This window comes from Bombina bombina, chromosome 6, assembly GCF_027579735.1.
Source record: "Bombina bombina isolate aBomBom1 chromosome 6, aBomBom1.pri, whole genome shotgun sequence".
NCBI lineage: Eukaryota > Metazoa > Chordata > Amphibia > Anura > Bombinatoridae > Bombina > Bombina bombina.
Window position 1 is genome coordinate 721,747,821 of NC_069504.1, and position 12,864 is coordinate 721,760,684.

The window sequence follows — 12,864 nt, forward strand, 5'->3', positions numbered from 1 at the left end:
CATACATAATGACATTAGTAGCAAAAAGGAAAAGTGCTGGAGAAAATACGATTTAATTTCGAGCCCACCCCATATAAATGTTGGCATAGGGCGGTGGCAAATTTTGCCCCCATCGCTGTGCCACATTTTTGTAAGTAATAGTCTCCTTGGGAAAACAAAGAAATTATTTTGAAGTAAAAATTCAGTGATTTGTACAATGAAAGATATGAATTCATCTCCATAGTTAGAGTGACGATGTAAACATAGCGTCTACTGCCCTAAGACCCACATATGTGGAATGTTGGAGTATAGGGCAGTGACATCAATGGTAGTCCATGTATATGTGTCCTTCCAATTGATGTCTTTGAGTTGAGTAATTAAGTGTGCGCTATCCCCGTATGTATCCGGGAAGAGCTAGCATGGTAGGTTGGAGAATGTGATCGAGCCAATCACCCAATCTTTCGCAAAGGGACCCATTACTGGCCACTATGGGCCTGCCAGGAGGTTTTTTCCAAGCCTTTGTGTATTTTGGGTACAATTCCTAAAGTAAGGGGTGTTGGCTTCGTGCACATATAAATGATCTGCCAGTTCTTTGTCCATGTATGGTGTTCAACTGGCAAAATCCAACAAATGTGTTAATTTATGTTTGATGGAATTAGTAGGGTTGAAGCGCAATTAGTATACAATTGGCTATCACTAAGTTGAGGAATTTATTTCTTCCACATAATCATGTTTGGTTTAATAATACTACTGCCCCTCCCTTTGTCCGCTTGGACTATGACAATATTATCATTATTCTGAAGTTTGGGACAGAACCTTTCTCTGTGTTTTAGTGATATTTGTCAGAATTAATATTGAGGGGATTGTAATCAACCGATCTATATAGATCTGTGAGTTTCCTCTCTACAACTCTCTGATATGTGTCCAGTAGGTGGGGTCTTGAATGTATTGGATAAAAGTGAGAGGTGTTTTTGTAAATAAAGTTAGTGCATGTTATTAGTTATAGCTTCAGTGTGTCTAAGTGAATCTTGTTCTAAAGTAACAAGGTTAGTTAAATCTAGTAAATCTGTGAATTTTAATCCTACTGATAAGTGTTGGGTAGTGGGGTATAGGATCCTGAGTGTCAGTGAGCCTACTGTGAGTGTTAGTGTCAGTTGTGGTATTGTGAAAGTGTTGTTTCAGAACTATTTTTCTTACAAATTTTATTTATCGATTAGAGTGTTGACTAAATCAAAATTGTGCACAGGTGCAAATGATAGGCCCTTGTTTAGTAGGTCTATTTCTGTATTGGACAAAGGATATTCAGAGAGGTTAATAACCGCTATTTCTTTACATTTTTTCTGACCCTGCTGGGGTAGACGGTAAGTGGGACTCAGGATTTCTGTTCTACAGTAGTATCGTTCTTTTTTTGGGGGTACTGGATTGATGTGGGCTGTTTTATCAATGATTTGAGTTCTCTTCTATTGGTATTTAGATGTTAGATTAGGTGTTGTCGCCTCAGATGTACTAGGGTGTTTGTTCATTCCTCAGTCATTTGTTCACTGCTGTCATAGTGATCTGTGTCTATACGGGAGAAAGTGACATGTTTAATAGTGTCTGGTTTGGTCTTATTGCCCTGTGTATGTTTATTTTTTTGCTTATTCTTGTTTTTTGACTTATATTTTTGTTTTTATTTGTTGGCCAATTAGACCTAATAGGTTTGTGTTTTGCCAAGATACACTATGTCAAGTTCATAGTCCCTTGACATCTCTTTGGTATTTTTGTACTTTCCTATCAGATAGAATAGTGTCTAATTGGTCTATTGTTTCATTAAGTTGTTTAGTGTTAATCTGAATATTTCGAGTCTCTTCAAAAGGGTTTTAATGAAATCATACTATTGTTGATTTCAGGTTAGAATCAAAATCTCTCTCTTCTTTTTTGTGGTTTAGGTAATTGTTTCATCAATATGATGGAGCAATTGGTCAAATAATATTCCATTCCTCCATAAATTTTATGTTATTCAGTGCAAATGATGGGAATTTTTTCATGCGTAGTCCCCTAGGTACTTTGTTCTCTGGGATATATATAATTCCAAGAATTCAATGTCCCACCACAATTTGGTTTCCTTAAATCTCAATTGTTTCTAACTTAGAAAAAAATGTTAGTAATGTCATCCTCTTTGACTAAACTAGTTATCTGTACTTCACCTTTTAGTGCAGTTTCCATAATGCGTTTTCATTTATTTTCATCTATAACCCCTATGGGTAAATTACTGGTGGGCCATTATGGGAAATGCACTAATGTCCAAAAGAACTATAAGTATATATGACAAATAGTATTGCTAGAGATATAGTTACAATGTAGTGTAAAGATTAATATATATACAAGTTCGACCCAATGTGCTGCTAAATGGGGAAAAAAATAAAAAAATTATACAATAAATGCAAAGATAGCAGTACAATAGCTAGTAAGTATAGTTTTTCCTTACTCATAACAATGGTGTTTTCAGAATTGGTTTAGCCAAATCTAAAGTATAATATTTTAGATAATGGCACTATAGAATGTTCCAAAGAGTCCATTAACCTGTTGCAGTGGAAAAGAAGTGTATTTGAGTAAGGAAGTCTACCCAAAATGTATAATCCTGTAAAATAAATTAGTTAACTAATGTCCGGTGAAGCCCAAAGCTTTTATAATAAAGGAATAGTGTCCAATAGTGTTCCGGAAAAAGTAATGGTTATGTAACTTGTATCCCGTGAAAGTCACAGAAATAATAACAGGAAAAAGTATATCTTCAAAACACTGTGGGGTTAATTGAAGGAAAAATACTTAGCTAGTATCCTCAATGCCAGCGGGTGTGTAAAAGTCTGTCAAAGTGCTGTTTCGCCAGTAGAAATGGTGTGCCGGATCGTTCCGTGAGCAGACTACAATGACAACTTCCACAGATGGGTCGTGGCTTGGTGAAGACCCCTCCAGTCGCGTCTGTGGGTAATGCCTAGTCCGCGTGGCTCACCGTAATCTTCTGTGACGTCAGGACTGCGCTACTCGTAAGCGCCTGATGACAAGTTCCTGGTCAAGGGTAAGAGTGGGCTCCGCTACAAGGTCGGGTGATGTCTGAGGGCTCCAACAAGCTGTATCCCATCCGCTGAATAATAGAAAAGGGAAGTCCCACCAGGGGGAATGAAGGAGGAGACCCGGAGACAGCAAACAAGATATATAAATCTATTTATTCTTTAGGTTCAGCCAGACGGCCAAATGACAGGTGCAAGTACAGGTAGACACCTGACGCGTTTCACGCATGCGTACATGCGCTTCATCAGAGGCTAATGAGTTTTTTGTGAAGCAAGACCTATATTGGGGCCTGTAGCCAATCAACAGTCAGTTTGGCGAATTGCAAATGTGCAGGGAATGGTTGATTAATTGTGTTTGTGAGAGGTTACCTGCCCCCCTAATAGGTCTCGCAAGATATATTGTTCATATCCAACAGAGCACACAATAACAAGTCCTAACATAAAAAACTAAGATAAAATAACGTGATACAATAATAGATCTATTGCTTATTTCAGAAAAACAACAGTATCAGTTTCCAATTACTGTGACATATGAAGAAATAATAACATGTTGACTGTTTGATTTTAATTAAAAAAACCCATATATAGATCAAATATTTTCAATTAAATATGTCATCTAAGTAATATAATATTGTTAGAAATAAAAGAAAACACAACTAAAAAGATAATAGAAAATAAAAACAAATTTAAAAAATAAAGTCTTAATAAATGTTATAACATATAAAACAAATAATAATAATTATTGTAAGTGATGTCTCAGGTTCTAAATTATTAATGGTATTCAGGACAAAAGGGACCTTCGATATAGGTGACTCATAATAAGCACCAATGGGTTAGGAAAAACTTTATTGTTTTATCGCAGGTCACTTGAAAAGACCACATCCTGTGTTTGTGGGATTGTATGGTCTGATAGGTACAGGATAGAGCATATATTATTTTGTGCTATATCCCTGCTATGGGGTTTAATTCTATAGGTTTTAGGAAACCTTATAGACTGTGCCTAGGGATAATGTATATGGTACTCAATTATCTGTACTAAATCATACTGAGACAATCTAATATCCAATAGTAATTTTAAAGACATATTCAATCGGCCATAAGCTGTAAATAGTGCAATATAAAGGATATGGTAGATATGAACAAGGGTATGTAAGTCTTGGAGGAGGGGAATTAGTCCCACTGATCACTTAAGGATCAAATTAGAGGTTATTCAAACAGTAAGTTAGATTAAAGTAAGGAAACCAAGTATAGAAGAGAGAGATTTTACTTTTGTATTATGTAATTTACATTGTATTGTGGATTTTATATTTGATTATGCGTGAGAGTTATAATATTTATTAGTGATTACTTCTCTCAAAATTTGTTTTTTGAAAGATTTTTTGGTTGAAAGTATATCTCCCACCATCAGGGCTTTTTCATTCACTACTTTCTTGTCTATTCAGAGAAATAAAATTCTCTACAGTCATATAGAGATGTAAATATTCTTAACTATTCAGTAAAGAGATCAACGTCCATCCTCTTATTCATTCCCTCTGGGGCCCTAGTGTGTTTTTATGGTGTATAAGGCCAATAAACGAAAAAGTATTTAGGGCCCTATACCATGTTTCTAAAATGTTTAGCCACTGGTGTTTTTGTTCTTTCTCATCTAGAGAACGAAATGTTCTCGGATCCTTTCCTTTAATGGACGGGTCGTGATGCCTACATACTGACTTGATCAAAATAGGCAGTTGATCAAGTAGATCACAAATATGGAATTGCAATCTATCCTGTCTCTTATTTGAAAAGTCTGTTTTAGTAATAATTGAAGAAAATGTGTTAGTAACTGTAATACAGTACAACCCTTACAAGGGACATGTCCACATTTAAAACAGCCAGATCTAAGGCTTAACCAGTTTTTTATTGCTGGTGGATTTTTCCTGCAAAGTTTTTCCTTGAATATCTCCTAAGGTCGGGGGCTTTTCTAGCTACACACTTTATGCCTGTTGTAAGTATATTGCTTAATGTTTCATCACATTTAATGATAGTAAGGTTCTTTTTTACTAGTCTACAAATCTGTTGGTAGTGTTTACTGAATTGGGTGATGAATAGCATGTTACTATTTGTACTGGTTTGAATGAATTCAGTGCTCTTTCTCTTAGGTTTAGTTATAAGTAGGTCCTGTCTGTTTATTTTCCCTACTTGTTCTTGAATGCATGTTAGTAGATGTTTCTGGTAACCCCTATCTACTAGTCCGAGCTGTCAGCTCATGTGCCTGTGTATAGTATTGGTTAAGTTCTGTGCAATTACTGCGCAAGTCGTAAATATTGCGCCTTTGGAATACCTCTCTTTAGATGGGAGATGATGACAAGAATCCGCTGCGCAGTATGGTATTGCGTGCCAATGGTTTTCGATAGGTGCTAGTAAAGATTCTGGTCAGCTCTACTCTCTATACTGAGGGTCCTAAGAAATCAATTTTAGTTTCCATGTTTGTTTCTGTAAAAGTCAAATTATAATTGTTATGGGTTCATATAATCTATGATTTTGGTCCACTGGTTTGTCCATCATGATTGTTCCAAATGATTACAATGTCATCGATGAAGACGACCATAGACATAATGACATAGTAGCAGAAAGGAAAAGTGCTGGAGAAAATACGATTTAATTCGAGCCACCCCATATAAATGTTGGCATAGGGCGGGGGCAAATTTTGCCCCCATCGCTGTATTGAGAGTGCAGATACACACTGGGAGTTTTATATATATATATATATATATATATATATAGCTAGATATAGTGGTGTATATATATATTTATATATATATATATATATATAATATATATATATTATATATATATAGAGAGAGAGATGAGAGAGAGAGAGAGAGGAGAGAGAGAGAGATTTATATGTATATGTATATATATAGGTACATGTATATATATATATATTTATATAGTATATATATATATTAGTGTATATATATATATATTATATATATAGTATAGTATATATATATATATATATATTACATATATATATGTATTTATTATTTATATTCAGCACACAAGCCTGGAAGAATTAGACCCATATACTACAACTTTTGACTGAATTAATTGCACAATTACACCTGATGCCATCACTGACTATAATTGCCCAATTTCCTTAGTGATTCAAAGGGGTTCAAAATGTAATATTAATACACCCCTCAGGACTCTAAGGTAAAAATTATATTGAGGCCTAACTAGACACAAAGTGGTATTATGTGTTATATTATTATTGAGTACAACTATATCAAATTTTGTGTATTTAATGCACAAATCTTTTTAAATTAATTCCAACAAAAGTTATATTTTAATTGGTAGCTATGTTCATTTACCCCTTGGAACAGATGACAATTTAAGGGGACACAGAGATGCTATCACAATTGCATACTTTCAGTCAGCTTTGTTCTGACTCCACCCCACAAAAAATGTGTTTCTGATTTTTCATGGAGATTCCAATTGGTCAAATTTTGTGTGGGCCATTCTTAGAATATTTGTTAAAGGAATTTAGCCTTAACAAATTTTGTTCACCACTGTGTGGGGCAATAGGGCCACAAAAAACTATTATTAGTAAAAAAAAAATTGAAAGGTTTTCTAGAACAAAGTTTAGCCTATACTAGAGAAAGGCCAGGTGGAGCCTACTCAGTGATTACAACTACAATTAAAAAAAAAAAACAATTATATAGCCACTAAATAAAATTTATTTGTAAAAAAAAAAAGTTGAAAGATATGCTATGCAAGCCTATAGAGCAAAGGTAGAGCCCAGGGATGTTAGACATATGAAATGGTCAGATCCCCTGTTCATCATTGCAAATAAAGAAGCTGATTATACAAACAATATCAGCTCCTTCTCCCTTTCCTCAGTTTCCTGTTCCTTTTCATAGTCCCAAACAAAATGAAACAAACAAACAAACTGATTTGGTAATGTGTTTGTTTGTCCTTTTTTTCATTCACTATTTCATTCAGATATTGGGTTTCTGATGAATACACATTTCTAATGCACAGGGCATTCAAGCAGCATGAATTCTAACAGCTAACACGAGTAAAACACTTATCTGGCCAGAAAAAGCAGCCTCATATTCTGGTATTTAAGCATAGACAGAATGGTGGTACAAAGTCAGGTCTTGAGGTAGCAAGGGGCCATACACAGAAGAAACCTGAAATGATAATCACATGCACAGAGACAGACTGACTTGATACATGAGCCCAGAGCAAAATTGTGAGAGCAAATTTAATTTTTTTTAAATTGTGATAGCAAATTTAATTTTTTAAAATTGTTTAATTATTTATAAACTACCAAATACTTAAATGTAGTTAATTATAAATAATAAAATTACTGATTTTTTCACTGTATATTAAATACAATGTATGTGTAGTTCAAATAAGTAACAAACAGCAAACTGCTTTTCTGTCTCAGCTGGAATCAATGGCTGAGAGTCTTGAGAGACTCAGCTCACCACAAGCCCTTACTGATGCACTGAATGTTAACACAGTGTATCAACAGAAGCCTGTGGTAAGAGAGCAACAAGACTAAACTTAGTAGCTGAACTCTTTCTAGGTACTTTAAGCAGCTCCTTAAAAACAAATAATGATTATGTACTAGAAAGTAATTGTTTATTTTATACATTTGGATATCAAAGTAATACATACCTTTGCATAAGTTTAGTCTTACTATCCAGACAAATATAAACTTGCATATGTTAATTAATGCAGATCTTCTGATAGCAGAAGTATACAGGGTAAAGTTAACCCTAGTCAGAAAGTCCAGGTCAGGGCCTCACAGGGAACAGCAGTACAAATCACTTAACAAACACAGAGTCCACAGAGAAGTTAAAGTCATATACCAAGTTAGTCCAAACAAAGGGGGCCGTTTTATCAAAGCTTCAACTGTGAATGCACTGGAAGTCCGCATCAAATTAGATGCCAAGTTGATGTGCCATAGTTATCACAGTGTCAATGTTGAAATGTTTGACATATATTTGATCCCACAAGACAATCTGATGCAAATCGGTGCTTTTGTTATGTCAAGCATAATACAGATCATCCGCCTTCACATTCGACTCTATTCGAGCATATTACTGATTATCCGCCTTCACATTCTCTACTTTGGACCCAATTTATCAAATATTCAACAGTACGCTCCGCATCTATTCTGACGCAGCGTACATATCATGTCAAACCCCCACCTATGAGGCTGCGAATGCCATAGGAAATCAATGGGAGTCTGAAAAGTTTTTTTCTATGCTGTTTTGTCATTGCAGACTGGTTAAACAATGAACAAGCAGAATATTTTTAGAATTTGTGATACTTTTAATGACACGGAAGGAGGATATTAATTGAACAGTCTGAAATCATGGAAGTATTATAAAAATGTTTAATGTCTCTTTTAACCTTTTGTGATAACAAATATATTAAGATCTGCCCTATTACTAAATAAAATCAAGTAGGGGGAGATGTTACTCTACTTATGGGGTTATGTTTCATCTCTCGTGTCGTAGAGTTTCAGTTACAAAGCAAGGGGACAAATTAATTTATACAGGAAATGAAGAAAGGAACACAGTAATTGACCTTTCAGATGCAGAAGGGAGGAGATTATAAACGCAGCAACAGACTGCAGAGATAGATGTGCGTCAACAAAGACACATAAAAGTTGCCAAGAGTATTCTCTCCCAAGAATTGGTCTATATCCTTTGAGTGAAAGTGGATGAAATCCTTTCACTAGTAGATGCTGTCAAACAAAAAGGGATAAAAGGAGAACAAAAGGAGATATTATATAATATATTTTGATTACCAAAGACTATAACTTTATTTGTTAATACATTTTATTGGGTCCATATTTAACGCATAGAACTACTACTCCATAGTTAAAAACCTCGTCACAACTTTTCTGCTCCTTCTTCCACGCAATACGTTTTTTGTTTCCAACGTTCTAATAACCGACGCAAATAAGTCAATTATCAGACCATGTTTCATTGGGAAATGCATAATCACGGATTAGATTAATTAAACAAATCAAAAGTTAATATACATTTTCTACTCTCTATAACTAATTAAATTTGTCAATACTGGTGGAATTGGTGTCAGTAGTTACTGTTAGAGATGACAAAAAATGGATTATAACATTCATGAGATGATGGGACGCACTCGCACCGCATATCTGTGATAAATATGACACAGAGGAATATGTGTAAGGCAATAGTAGTGTTATAAGGGATATGAATTCAATTGTGAAAATTGTAAGTGACATTTTTTTAGATTGTGTATTATATTTGGCTAGGACACATGACTGTGGCTTTCACGGTCATCAACAGATTGGTTGTCACATGAAAATAACCAAGAAAGATCAGACAATTTAATTATCGGAAAATACATAATTAGTCCAACATTATGTAAGAGTATTATAATCAAATAAAATCTCAAATGAGTTGATTCAATATAATCTTAAGCAAAAAGGCATAGTCTAACATACAATTAAACTGTTATGATTCAGATAAAGCAGCAATTATAATCACCTCTAAAATGTTTTCTGATTATTATTGTTTGATTCCTTCTCTTGAACTGTTTTAGAATTTAAAGGTTTAATCTAAAAGGCCAGCCCATGATTTTAACAACTGTTTAGTATTAGCACAAAATCTGGGCCAGCACCTGACATTGCATCATTTGTAAATGAAAATAGACTAAACGATGAATAAGACATGTAAATATGTTTACAAAAAAATTCAGAAATAAAACATATGCAGTATCTACACAAGTATGTGCAAAGAGATATTTACATATCTGAGCATTAAGAATCATATAAAATTAAGTATAAAAAGTAAGATAGCTTTTTGCAAAAAAAATATATATATACACAGGTACATTTCTATGATATTTATTGTTTGTTAAGATATAAATATAGCTTTTTCAAAGTCAATAATATATGAAAAATAAAAGATTTGCTTTAGAGAAATGTGCTTGTTCATGGACAGGAATGAAATGGTTTAAATAAAGTTTAAAGAAGAAGACAAACCTGTCTTCATTTGCTGGACATTCAGGGTAGATCATTTGATACATAAGGATATCCGCAACATTGATGACTCTTATTTATCAACAGTCTAATGCTAATGATACCGGACTTGAAGCACGTGTTTTGGTTGACAGACTTGTTGATAAATAAGGCCATCGAATGTAGCGATGTAGCGATGTATGGCGAGCGTATACCCCATTGCGAATGCGTTGAGATTGATGCCTTGATAAATCGTCCCCAAAGGGTTAATACAGAAGTATTGTCAGGGAAAGCAGTAATCAAAACAGAATATCCAAGAAGCAATTACCAGATCAGACATAAACTCAATACACAAGCAACCACATGCTACAAAAACAGAGATACTATAGACTACTGCAATTAAGACCTAATTGATCTGCTAGGTCTCCTTAAGGGTACAGTATGCCTAACTGCAGCAGGTACAGAAATCACTCTTTAGCCAAGTGTCTGTTGTGACAGGATGTGAGTATTTGGTTATTGATGGATATTAGGTGTCGTGGGAGGGTCAGGGAATGGACAATTACTATTACAAGGGAATATGAAAAAAAGAAAAAGATTGGGGCTTAGCTAGCACTCCTTCCTAGTGTGTAGTGATAAAGTTAAAACTTAATAACTTTTAATAATGTGCATTAAAAATGGAGGGTCACCCCTTCCATAGAATAATGTACCAAACCAACCATTAATACTAAATTAAATTAAGTTCAAATCATGCAATTAACCCCCTGTTTCATGGCCGATATCAGCTCACGTCGGCTTCAGGTGCCAGGGGTGAAAAACATGAATAACAAAATAAAAAAATAGCAAAAGTTACACAGACGCATTTTGGCTTAGGTGTCAGGCCTTTTTCAGTGTGATAACAGATAAACCGAAGCCAGGGTGCCTCCCCTTTATATACAATACACTTGTGTGAGGTCCGCCAATCAGGAGTCAGTGATGTGACATACCTTCCACGGAACCAATAAGTGCTATGATTTATTAGGCTGTGGGCGTGATGTAAGCATCACAATATTCATTGGCTAATCCTATACGTGGCTTTAAGAAATAGGCGTGTAGATACTTCACTCTGACAGTTGGTGTTATACGATTTGCTTAACATCATGCTCACTATATTATTGTGTTGCTTTTATACAAAAAATGTGATCAATTTCAGGTCTCCACACACACCATTACTTTCTGTTAGGTAACACATCTTTGGTAGAGCTATACATCTACAATTTTTAAATAGTTACTAATAAGGAGGGTTAAAAGGTATAAAAAGCACTAACATATTTACAACCTTTGTGTATGTGATTATCCACATAAGGTGGTATTTTATTGTCACATTGATATCAAAACATATTAGGAGGTTGATACAATAGGTATATTCTAATGATCCGATTTAGGCTAAGTTATCTGTAACACTTATCACTCTTATCGATATACATAATAATAATGAAAGTGTGAATTGCTACGTTGTGAATCATGAATTGACCACTAATTATATACATGCAACATATTGGCAATGATGTGGATTTCAGTAGTAAAATAGAACCATAAGATACATACACCATCCATAACTATGTATTATAATTTAGGTGCCTTGATCTTTAATGATCACATATAGTGAAATTTCCGCTACTATTGCCGCCCACCTTATAATGCTAGGATCCATCTAACTAGTCGCTTAATGACATGGCTGTGGCATGTCCACGGAGTGACTAGTTAGATGGCTTAATATTACACATGACTATGATGGCTCAAAATCACATTCGATAGGGGTTTGCAACTTTCTGACATGTGTTGCCCTAATAGGTAAAACCATGTTAAACGAGTCTACGACTGGTGAGAATTTATTATGGTTTGTAAGAAAGCCATTGACATACCATGTTAGTTGGATATAACTGCAAGTAATGGTGTGGGTGGAGACCTGAGATTGATCACGTTTTTTGCATAACAGCAACACAATTATATTGTGAGCATAATGTCCCCCAAATCGTATAACACCAACAGACAGAGTGAAGTATCTACACGCCTATTCCATGATGCCATGTATAGGATTAGCCAATGAATATTGTGATGCTAACATCACACCCATGGCCTAATAAATCATAGCACTGATTGGTTCTGTGGAAGGTATGTCACATCACTGACTCCTGATTGGCGGACCTCACACAAGTGTATTGTATATAAGGGGGTGGCATCCGGGCTTCAGTTTGTCTGTTATCACATTGAAAAAGGCCTGACACCTAGGCCGAAACGCGTCTGTGTAACTTTTGCTATTTTTTAATCTTGTTATTCATGTTTTTAACCCCTGGCACCTGAGCTGATATCGGCCAGGAAACAGGGGGGTGATTGCATGATTTGAACTTAATTTAGTATTAATGGTTAGTTTGGTATATTATTCTATGTAAGGGGTGACCCTCCATTTTTAATGCACATTATTAAAAGTTATTACATTTTATCTTTATCACTATACACTAGGAAGGAGTGCTAGCTAAGCCCCAATCTTTTTCTTCTTTTCATACTCTATTGATATATTAGGGGTAGCACTCGACTATATTTCCTTCACAGTCTTTTTTCCAGTAATTCATGGTCCTAGTGCCAGTATCATTTTTTCTTTATATAAACAAGGGAACCCAAAAACTATGAGAGAATATTGGAAAAGTTTTTTGACCCAGCAGAAGGCGAGTGTCCAGAGGAGTCACATGCAGGTTGGTTGTCATTTTGAAAAAAGTAATGGTTTAAACATTCTCTAGTTACCAATTGTATTTTGGTTGGATGTTTATAGAATTGTGATTTATTATTATTTTTTATTTT